Consider the following 10,936-nt stretch of genomic DNA (forward strand, 5'->3'; position numbering starts at 1 on the left):
TTGTTTTCATTCATTCTGTGCAGAAATTTTTCTGTACACAGCAGTGCAGATTTAGAAAAGCAGTGCTAGGAGGTAAACATCCTTCTATCTTAATATACATGCAGCCCCTACAGACTTTTGAGGCATATTAATAACCTATAATCTGTGTAGTTGATTATTACGGTGATGGAGATATTATTCCTAGATTTTCCAATATGTACCACATCATACGCTATATAAATACAGGTAAAATATCAACTTCCACCAAAATTAGTACTAACAATAGCGTACACTTGACTATGAGTTCCTATTTCTAAAGAAATGCATAAAAAGATTATTTGTTTCCTGATTGATTTTACAGCAAAATAAGTTTCATCAAGGGGGATGTAAAAAAGAGTTTAAAATCTATCTAGTGCTGGAGCCAACCAGAATGTAGTTCGGAGACTCTTGCTTTTTCTAGTCAGTAATGATGAATTAGAACAGGTTATTAGGTCTTTTGTTTTTTTTTTTAATTTTCTCCTCTCATTGCTAGAAACACACAGGTGTGACAGCAACAGATACCCCTGACAGAGTCATAGACACAGATATACAAACATGCACAGACATGCAACACACACACACACACACACACACACACACACTAGCACATTCACACACACACACACACACACACACACACACACACACACACACCCAACATGCTTGCTCTTGCTTTTCCAGAATATAAAACTTTACAAATGGAAAATATTGAAATGCATTTGACACCTCAGTGTAACGTGTCTTTTGCTACTGATTCTTACTAGCAGTTCTTGATATCCAAAGAACTCGATATTTCAGAATCTTCCTTTCACTTAAGAGTTTGGCATCACTATACTAAAGGAGGGGGGGTCTCAGGTAATATTACCAGAAGAGGGCAGTGAAGTTCCACATACAAAACTTGGCTGAGAAAAAGCTGAACCTGACTACCAACCTGTAGTTAATAAAGACCTGGGCAGAGGAGCAACATAACCAGGTTTAGAAAAGATTTATTTCAGCTGCATAAGCAGGAAAGTCATAGACCCACCAGGAAAACTCCATCTGTGGAATTCAGAGTCAGGCAAGGTGTGTTAGTGATCAAAGGCTAGAGCTGAAGCCATAAACCACCATTGCTCCAAAGGACATGGTCCACATGTTCCTGGAATCCTCCCTCCTCTAAAAGACTGGTACAGGGATTTTACAATTTTAATAGCAGGAAGAAGACTGACATTTTTGACTTCTGGATTGAAGAATTGTATAGTTTAAAACAAGAACTGAAACAGGAAGCCACATAAATCGAAATTGAGAAATGTGGGTGAATTATGATAACCTTGTTAGTGAGCTATTTGGATGCTAGGCAAATCTTTTCATACAAACTTGGTCTTAACAATTTAAAGATATAAATTGATTTAGACCATGATGAAGACGGCATTCCTGTCTCTACTAAACTAGAGAGCTGTATCTCAGCCTTCCTCCCAGAATATTCTGAAGAAGAGACCTTCAATTGAGTGGCTTAAATCTTTGAGTAGATCCTCTAAAAATATATAAAGTATTTGGAGGTGCTTTTATGTACAGAAGGATATGAATGGGGGTAACTTCATTTATGATTTCTGCTTTCTACCACCCACTACTATAGTTTTCCTTTCTGGTTGAATGTTCTAATGAAAAATTTGCCTGAAAACCAAATATCAAAATTCTCTATCTCACAGCATATTGGGAAATTTTGCTTCAAATACTGATTTCATTAGAAACAAAACATGGAAATAATTTTGAACCATATTTTGAAACTTTTATATAATGACTGTAATCTCTAAGCCTTTTGGGAAAGAATTAAGCTGTCTTATCAGCTTATTTTAAGAGGTTTACAAATCAAAAGATGCCTCTGTGGGGTACACATACCCACATGGTTTGAATTCATCCTCCCTTCAGTCTTCTTGTTTCTATCTTCGAACCATCATCCTGTACCTTTATACTTGATATTTTGTTACCCATATTCTCTTCCATATCATCTATATTTCACTGTTCTCCCCTCTTGTGGTAATCCACTATCACCTCTTTCTTGTTTTCTGGCTACTTTGGGTACTCAATCTAAGGAGTTAAAGTCAGAATCCAGATTTAAGGGAAAACATGGTGTGCTTGAGATAAAAATTCAGCATGATTTTTCACAGTTCCACCTCTGTAACTGCAGATCACATGATACATAATTAGCAAATTTCATGTTCATGTACTAGTTGATGAACATCGAGGCAGATTTCATTTCCTAGCTAGTATGAATAATTCATCAATGAGCATGGATGAACAGGTTTTTTATAGCAGAATGCAGTTTCCCTGTAGAGCCAAGAGTATCTATGTTAGGTCGTGCCACAATCATCTCCATCACAGCTGCAATATTTTGCATTCTCACTAGAGGGGCGTAAATCTTTCACTTTTCCCACAGCTTCCCCGGTATCTGCTGTCATTTGATTTTATTTTTGATAATGGCTATTCTGACTGAGTGTGATGAATCTCCAAGTCGTTTTAATTTGTATTTTTCAGATCAATAATTATATTGAACGTTTTTAAAGTGTTTATTGGCATTTAGTATTTCATATTTTAAGAACTCTAATCAATTATAAGACTAATTTTGTAGGGAATTTGCTTATATCTTTTCTTGATACTTAGCTTTTTCAGTTTTACACACACACACACACACACACACACACACACACACACAAACACACACACACCAGCTTTATATTTGAAAGATATTTAGCTATTTATTTATTCATGGAAAAGGACAGTCATTGTCTTTGGTAACATACCCAGCTGTGTGTCTACCAGGCTTGACTGGACAGTTCCAAACACATGGCCAAGCTAATGGCTCTGCTTCAAATCTAGTCAAGGTAAGAATGTGGGATGAAGACTAGAATGTAGGAGGGATGACCCAAGTGGGATGGAGTTAAGAAGAAGGGAGAGGATGAAAGTAATCATAATGCATCATGTGCATGTATGAAATTGTCAAAGAACAAATTTAAACAATCAAAAGAAGCCTAGCTGTCAACACTAGAGTTTCATTTACACATAGCAAAGATTAGTCAGAGCCAAAGTGTGCTCCTCTATTAGTGATCCCTTCCTTTGTCTACCTTACTCTTTTACATATTGGTTTTTCACCTTTCAGTGGCCATTCCTACCCATTGAAGATGTTAATAGTGGTACCCCAAAGGTTTTTTTATATCCTTTGTTTACAAGTAAACAATTGTGTCTCCTTTCTTCTCTAAGCCTTGTGATTAGATTGCATTATTTCTCATTCACATCTCCTTTCTTTAATAGCCCTATAAGAACTTTCTTTCTCCAATTAACTAATAAGAAACGTTTTACTACATACCCCTTCAAATCAACTTATAGTACATCACTTATTTCATCAGCATTCTATTGATAATTTTTAAAACATTAAGTCCCAGGACTGAAAAGATGGTCTAGTCATGAAGAGTTTGGTTCCATTCTGGCCACTCACATAGTGTTCATAGCCATCTGTGACCTAAATTTTAGAGACCATATGCTCTCTTCTGACCTATGGAGAGCAGCAATGCATGTAATACATAGTCATACATACAGGCAAAATTATATATAATAAATAAATAAATAAATAACACAATCTCATGGTGCTAAAATATTATATATATTACTGAATATATTGGGGTCAAAGAATCTGACCTTTAGATCCTTCAATTTCACCAACCAGGGTAATAAACTTAAATTCAGAGTGTTGACTCAAATAACAATAATAACATTTATATCACTTTCTAACTATCTATGTGCTAAATTGTCACCAAGGTCTCATTTAGAGAATGGAGACAGAATCTGGAAAGAGTGTTAGTCTGTGAGGACTTTAGAATTGATATGTGATACAAACTATTGCAGTATTGTAGCCAAGCTCTCCATAGATGAGAATCATAAACCCAAAGGAATTGATTTCATTGTAGATTCTTTACTATCTAGAGTCAATGAACAAGGTTTGAATATTAGAGTTGTCTGAAATCATCTATCTGCACTGGTGTTTGACATTCTGTGTAACTCATTTTCTGATCTTACTTATGCTTATGTCTCTCTTTCCTAAAGCATGATTAGTCCCCTTTGGGGACATGGTGCATTCATTATTTATCTTTGTATCCATCTCAATAATCCTTACAATGTGCCCCTTGACACATTGTGATGTTAAATCTCACTGCATCAGGACAGATATTGGATGTTCTGGCAGACCATAAAGTGGCTGTTATGACAAATGCTGCAAACCTGAATGGAACATCTGGGAACAACATGACAGGGGCACTAGGGGTGACAGCTGTGCATACAGCAAAAGCTAAAATTCTGAGCACTTTGGGGGAAGTAACCAGAAAATAGAGTGACAGCATTTGCTAATAAAATGTCCTGTGGGCACATTCCACATATCTGAGCTGCCATGCTTGCAAAAAAAATCAGAGTCCATTATGAGAAACCTCTAACAGTCACCCTTTTAAGCTTCATTGATTTTTATGCACAGAATAATGACATATTTGAGAATGATAAAGGGATGAAGCCAATAAATAAGGAAGGGGGGAACCACAAGCCACTACAGAGTTGTAATTACTGTTGGATTTTTAAAAACAAAACCAGGATTTCATTCAGGATATGACTTTTCTATTATGGATATGTGGGCATCAGTATGCTTTCCAAGTAAAATCGTAAGTATGTTCAAGGACAATATTAGGGAGGGAATAAATATTTAGAAAGCATTTTGTCACCAAGCCCAAAACAATAGTATTAGCAAAACAATAGTATTAAGTTCTACAAGAGAACCGAAAAATTTCCATGATCTTGGACTCTTGACAGTACCAGTGAACTTAACATGCAGACACATTAATTATTTAAAAAAACACTTGTAGGTTATTCATTTATAATTTTATGCAGCATATTTTGATCATATCCATCTCCTCCTACCCCATTTATCTCCTCCCTCTAAGCTTTCATTATTATCAACAAGTCCTCTTACTATCATATCTTTTATTATTTAGTATCAATTCTCTGAGTATTGATACATATTTATTTACATAGCATAAAAAACTTACTAGGTGCTATACTACTAAAGAATAAGGGTTACCTCTCCCAGAACAATCATTAAATTCTAATAGATCTTTTGATGGGGGTGATATCCTATGAGCCCCTCCCATCCTGACCACTTGTGGCTCTTGAGGAGGATAAGGATAATTTGCAGCACCCAAACTGAGTGGTCTGTGGCTACATATAACTTCAGCTTCTGTGAATCTGATACTCCTTCTTGCCTCTGCAGGCACCCATACACAAGGCATGAATAAGACCATCCTTTCAAAAACAGAAGCAAGACATTTTGTTTTTAATATAATAATGGCTAAAGCAATTCTTTCTCCAGAACACTCCCATCTCTTTCTGCTCATATTGTTGTAGTACATCACTCAAAAGCAGAAATCATTTGTCATTGTTTTAGAGGATGGAGAAACTGAGGTCATTTAACCAGTTTAAAACCTACTGGGGGCTTTTTCCCCATGCCAGTGTCTTCTATTTCTCTGTATCCTAAAACAGCAGTCCCCAACCCATGGGGTGCAACACTTTAGGGGGTCAAATGACCCACCTACTGGGGTTTTCTATCACATATCCTGCATATCAAAATGTTACATTATGATTTATAGCAGTAGCAAAATTACAGTTATGAAATAACAAAAATGTTTATGCTTGGGATCAGCACAACACGAAGAACTGTATTAAGGGTTCACAAAACCACTGTCCTGAAGGCATAAAGAAGCGATCGTAAGGCCTTGTTTATAATTGAACTATTGTGTTTTGGATATAGAACTAGAATTTTTGGGCTCAAGAAAAGCATCTGCAAACGTGGGAGCCAAAGTAAATCTTTGCATTATTGGCTTTCTACAGCAGTGATGAAACCCCATGATCAGGCAACTTAAAGGAGGAAGAATTGATTTTAGGATTCAGAGAAGAGTCAATCAAGATGAACATGGCACAATGGCAGGCATGGCGGGTGGGTGAAAAGAAATTGAGGGCTCATATCTTTACAACATGCAGGGAGCAAAGAACAAAGTAACCATGGCTTTTTAGCTGTACCACCAAAGCCTTCCCAATACTCACAGGAAGAAGTTCAGAGACAAAGTGTGGAGCAGAGACTGAAGGAAAGCCATGCAGAGACTGCCTCACCTGGGGATCCATCCCTTATACAGACACCAAACTCCGACACTACTGCAGATGCCAAAAAGTGCATGCTGACAGGAGCCTGATACAGCTGTCTCCTCAGAGGCTCTGCCAGAGCATGACAAATACAGAGGCGGATGGTTACAGCCAACCATTGAACTGAGAACTGGGTCCCCAGTGGAAGAGTTAGAGAAAGGACTGAAGGAGCTGAAGGGGTTTGCAACCCCATAAAGACAACAATATTAACCAACCAGAGCTCCCAAGGACTAAACCACCATCCAAAGAGTACATATGGACAGGCTCATGGCTCCAACTGCGTATGTAGCAGAGGACAGCCTCGTCTGGCATAAGTGGGAGGAGAGGCCCCTGGTCCTGTGAAGGCTGGATGCCCCAGTGTAGGGGAATATCAGGGCGGGGATCTGGGAAGGGAGTAGGTGCATGGGTGGGGGAACACCCACAAAGAAGCAGGGGGAAGGGGATACGATAGGGGGTTTTCAGAGGGGAAACAGGGTGAAGGGAGATCATTTGAAATCTAAATAAAGAAAATATCCAATAAAAAAGATTTTAAGCTTCCTGGTTGCTGCCGCTGCAGAGAGCCTGTGGGCAGCACCCCACGAGCGAACTTGAGCCCCGGGACCACAGGTAAGACCAACTTTTCTGCTGCAAGAAAGCTGCCTGGTGAGCTTGGGACACACGGAAGCAGAATTCCTGTAGGACCGGGCACGTTCTGGGTTTACCGGAAGTCCCACACCCGCGGATCCCCGCCCGCAGCAGCTCTCTGCCCCCAGACCCTGTGAGAGAGAGACCCAACCGCCTGGTCAGGTGGGCACTCCTGAGGCTGCAGAGCAGAAGAGACCACCAACACTGCTCACCCCTGCCCACATCCCTGGCCCAAGAGGAAACTGTATAAGGCCTCTGGGCTCCCGTGGGGGAGGGCGCAGGAGCGGCAGGACCCCTGTGCCTGAGACACCACCAGAACCAGAAGGAAACAGACCAGATAAACAGTTCTCTGCACCCAAATCCCGTGGGAGGGAGAGCTGAACCTTCAGAGAGGCAGACAAGCCTGGGAAACCAGAAGAGACTGCTCTCTGCACACACATCTCGGACGCCAGAGGAAAAAGCCAAAGACCATCTGGAACCCTGGTGCACTGAAGCTCCCGGAAGGGGCGGCACAGGTCTTCCTGGTTGCTGCCGCTGCAGAGAGCCCGTGGGCAGCACCCCACGAGCGAACTTGAGCCTCGGGACCACAGGTAAGACCAACTTTTCTGCTGCAAGAAAGCTGCCTGGTGAACTCAAGACACAGGCCCACAGGAACAGCTGAAGACCTGTAGAGAGGAAAAACCACACGCCGGAAAGCAGAACACTCTGTCCCCATAACTGACTGAAAGAGAGGAAAACAGGTCTACAGCACTCCTGACACATAGGCTTATAGGACAGTCTAGCCACTGTCAGAAATAGCAGAACAAAGTAACACTAGAGATAATCTGATGGCGAGAGGCAAGCGCAGGAACCCAAGCAACAGAAACCAAGACTACATGGCACCATCGGAGCCCAATTCTCCCATCAAAACAAACATGGAATATCCAAACACACCAGAAAAGCAAGATCTAGTTCCAAAATCATTTTTGATCATGATGCTGGAGGACTTCAAGAAAGACGTGAAGAACTCCCTTAGAGAACAAGTAGAAGCCTACAGAGAGGAATCGCAAAAATGCCTGAAAGAATCGCAAAAATCCCTGAAAGAATTCCAGGAAAACATAAATAAACAAGTAGAAGCCCATAGAGAGGAGACACAAAAATCCCTGAAGGAATTCCAGGAAAACATAAATAAACAAGTAGAAGCCCATAGAGAGGAGACACAAAAATGCCTGAAAGAATTCCAGGAAAACACAATCAAACATTTGAAGGAATTAAAAATGGAAATGGAAGCAATCAAGAAAGAACACATGGAAACAACCCTGGATATAGAAAACCAAAAGAAGAGACAAGGAGCTGTAGATACAAGCTTCACCAACAGAATACATGAGATGCAAGAGAGAAACTCAGGAGCAGAAGATTCCATAGAAATCATTGACTCAACTGTCAAAGATAATGTAAAGCGGAAAAAGCTACTGGTCCAAAACATACAGGAAATCCAGGACTCAATGAGAAGATCAAACCTAAGGATAATAGGTATAGAAGAGAGTGAAGACTCCCAGCTCAAAGGACCAGTAAATATCTTCAACAAAATCATAGAAGAAAACTTCCCTAACCTAAAAAAAGAGATACCCATAGATATACAAGAAGCCTACAGAACTCCAAATAGATTGGACCAGAAAAGAAACACCTCACATCACATAATTGTCAAAACACCAAACGCACAAAATAAAGAAAGAATATTAAAAGCAGTAAGGGAAAAGGTCAAGTAACATATAAAGGGAGATCTATCAGAATCACACCAGACTTCTCGCCAGAAACTATGAAGGCCAGAAGATCCTGGACTGATGTTATACAGACCCTAAGAGAAAACAAATGCCAGCCCAGGTTACTGTATCCAGCAAAACTCTCAATTAACATTGATGGAGAAACCAAGATATTCCATGACAAAACCAAATTTACACAATATCTTTCCACAAATCCAGCACTACAAAGGATAATAAATGGTAAAGCCCAACATAAGGAGGCAAGCTATACCCTAGAAGAAGCAAGAAACTAATCGTCTTGGCAACAAAACAAAGAGAATGAAAGCACACAAACATAACCTCACATCCAAATATGAATATAACGGGAAGCAATAATCACTATTCCTTAATATCTCTCAATATCAATGGCCTCAACTCCCCAATAAAAAGACATAGATTAACAAACTGGATACACAACGAGGACCCTGCATTCTGCTGCCTACAGGAAACACACCTCAGAGACAAAGACAGACACTACCTCAGAGTGAAAGGCTGGAAAACAACTTTCCAAGCAAATGGTCAGAAGAAGCAAGTTGGAGTAGCCATTCTAATATCAAATAAAATCAATTTCCAACTAAAAGTCATCAAAAAAGATAAGGAAGGACACTTCATATTCATCAAAGGAAAAATCCACCAAGATGAACTCTCAATCCTAAATATCTATGCCCCAAATACAAGGGCACCTACATACGTAAAAGAAACCTTACTAAAGCTCAAAGCACACATTGCACCTCACACAATAATAGTGGGAGATTTCAACACACCACTCTCATCAATGGACAGATCATGGAAACAGAAATTAAACAGTGATGTCGACAGACTAAGAGAAGTCATGAGCCAAATGGACTTAACGGATATTTATAGAACATTCTATCCTAAAGCAAAAGGATATACCTTCTTCTCAGCTCCTCATGGTACTTTCTCCAAAATTGACCATATAATTGGTCAAAAAATGGGCCTCAACAGGTACAGAAAGATAGAAATAATCCCATGCGTGCTATTGGACCACCACGGCCTAAAACTGGTCTTCAATAACAATAAGGGAAGAATGCCCACATATACGTGGAAATTGAACAATGCTCTACTCAATGATAACCTGGTCAAAGAAGAAATAAAGAAAGAAATTAAAAACTTTTTAGAATTTAATGAAAATGAAGGTACAACATACCCAAACTTATGGGACACAATGAAAGCTGTGCTAAGAGGAAAACTCATAGCGCTGAGTGCCTGCAGAAAGAAACAGGAAAGAGCATATGTCAGCAGCTTGACAGCACACCTAAAAGCTCTAGAACAAAAAGAAGCAAATACACCCAGGAGGAGTAGAAGGGAGGAAATAATCAAACTCAGAGCTGAAATCAACCAAGTAGAAACAAAAAGGACCATAGAAAGAATCAACAGAACCAAAAGTTGGTTCTTTGAGAAAATCAACAAGATAGATAAACCCTTAGCCAGACTAACGAGAGGACACAGAGAGTGCGTCCAAATTAACAAAATCAGAAATGAAAAGGGAGACATAACTACAGATTCAGAGGAAATTCAAAAAAATCATCAGATCTTACTATAAAAACTATATTCAACAAAACTTGAAAATCTTCAGGAAATGGACAATTTCCTAGACAGATACCAAGTATCGAAGTTAAATCAGGAACAGATAAACCAGTTAAACAACCCCATAACTCCTAAAAATAGAAGCAGTCATTAAAGGTCTCCCAACCAAAAAGAGCCCAGGTCCAGACGGGTTTAGTGCAGAATTCTATCAAACCTTCATAGAAGACCTCATACCAATATTATCCAAACTATTCCACGAAATTGAAACAGATGGAGCACTACCGAATTCCTTCTACGAAGCCACAATTACTCTTATACCTAAACCACACAAAGACACAACAAAGAAAGAGAAGTTCAGACCAATTTCCCTTATGAATATCGATGTAAAAATACTCAATAAAATTCTGGCAAACCGAATTCAAGAGCACACCAAAACAATCATCCACCATGATCAAGTAGGCTTCATCCCAGGCATGCAGGGATGGTTTAACATACGGAAAACCATCAACGTGATCCATTATATAAACAAACTGAAAGAACAAAACCACATGATCATTTCATTAGATGCTGAGAAAGCATTTGACAAAATTCAACACCCCTTCATGATAAAAGTCCTGGAAAGAATAGGAATTCAAGGCCCATACCTAAACATAGTAAAAGCCATATACAGCAAACCAGTTGCTAACATTAAACTAAATGAAGAGAAACTTGAAACAATCCCACTAAAATCAGGAACTAGACAAGGCTGCCCACTCTCT

This window comes from Rattus norvegicus, chromosome 6, assembly GCF_036323735.1.
Source record: "Rattus norvegicus strain BN/NHsdMcwi chromosome 6, GRCr8, whole genome shotgun sequence".
NCBI lineage: Eukaryota > Metazoa > Chordata > Mammalia > Rodentia > Muridae > Rattus > Rattus norvegicus.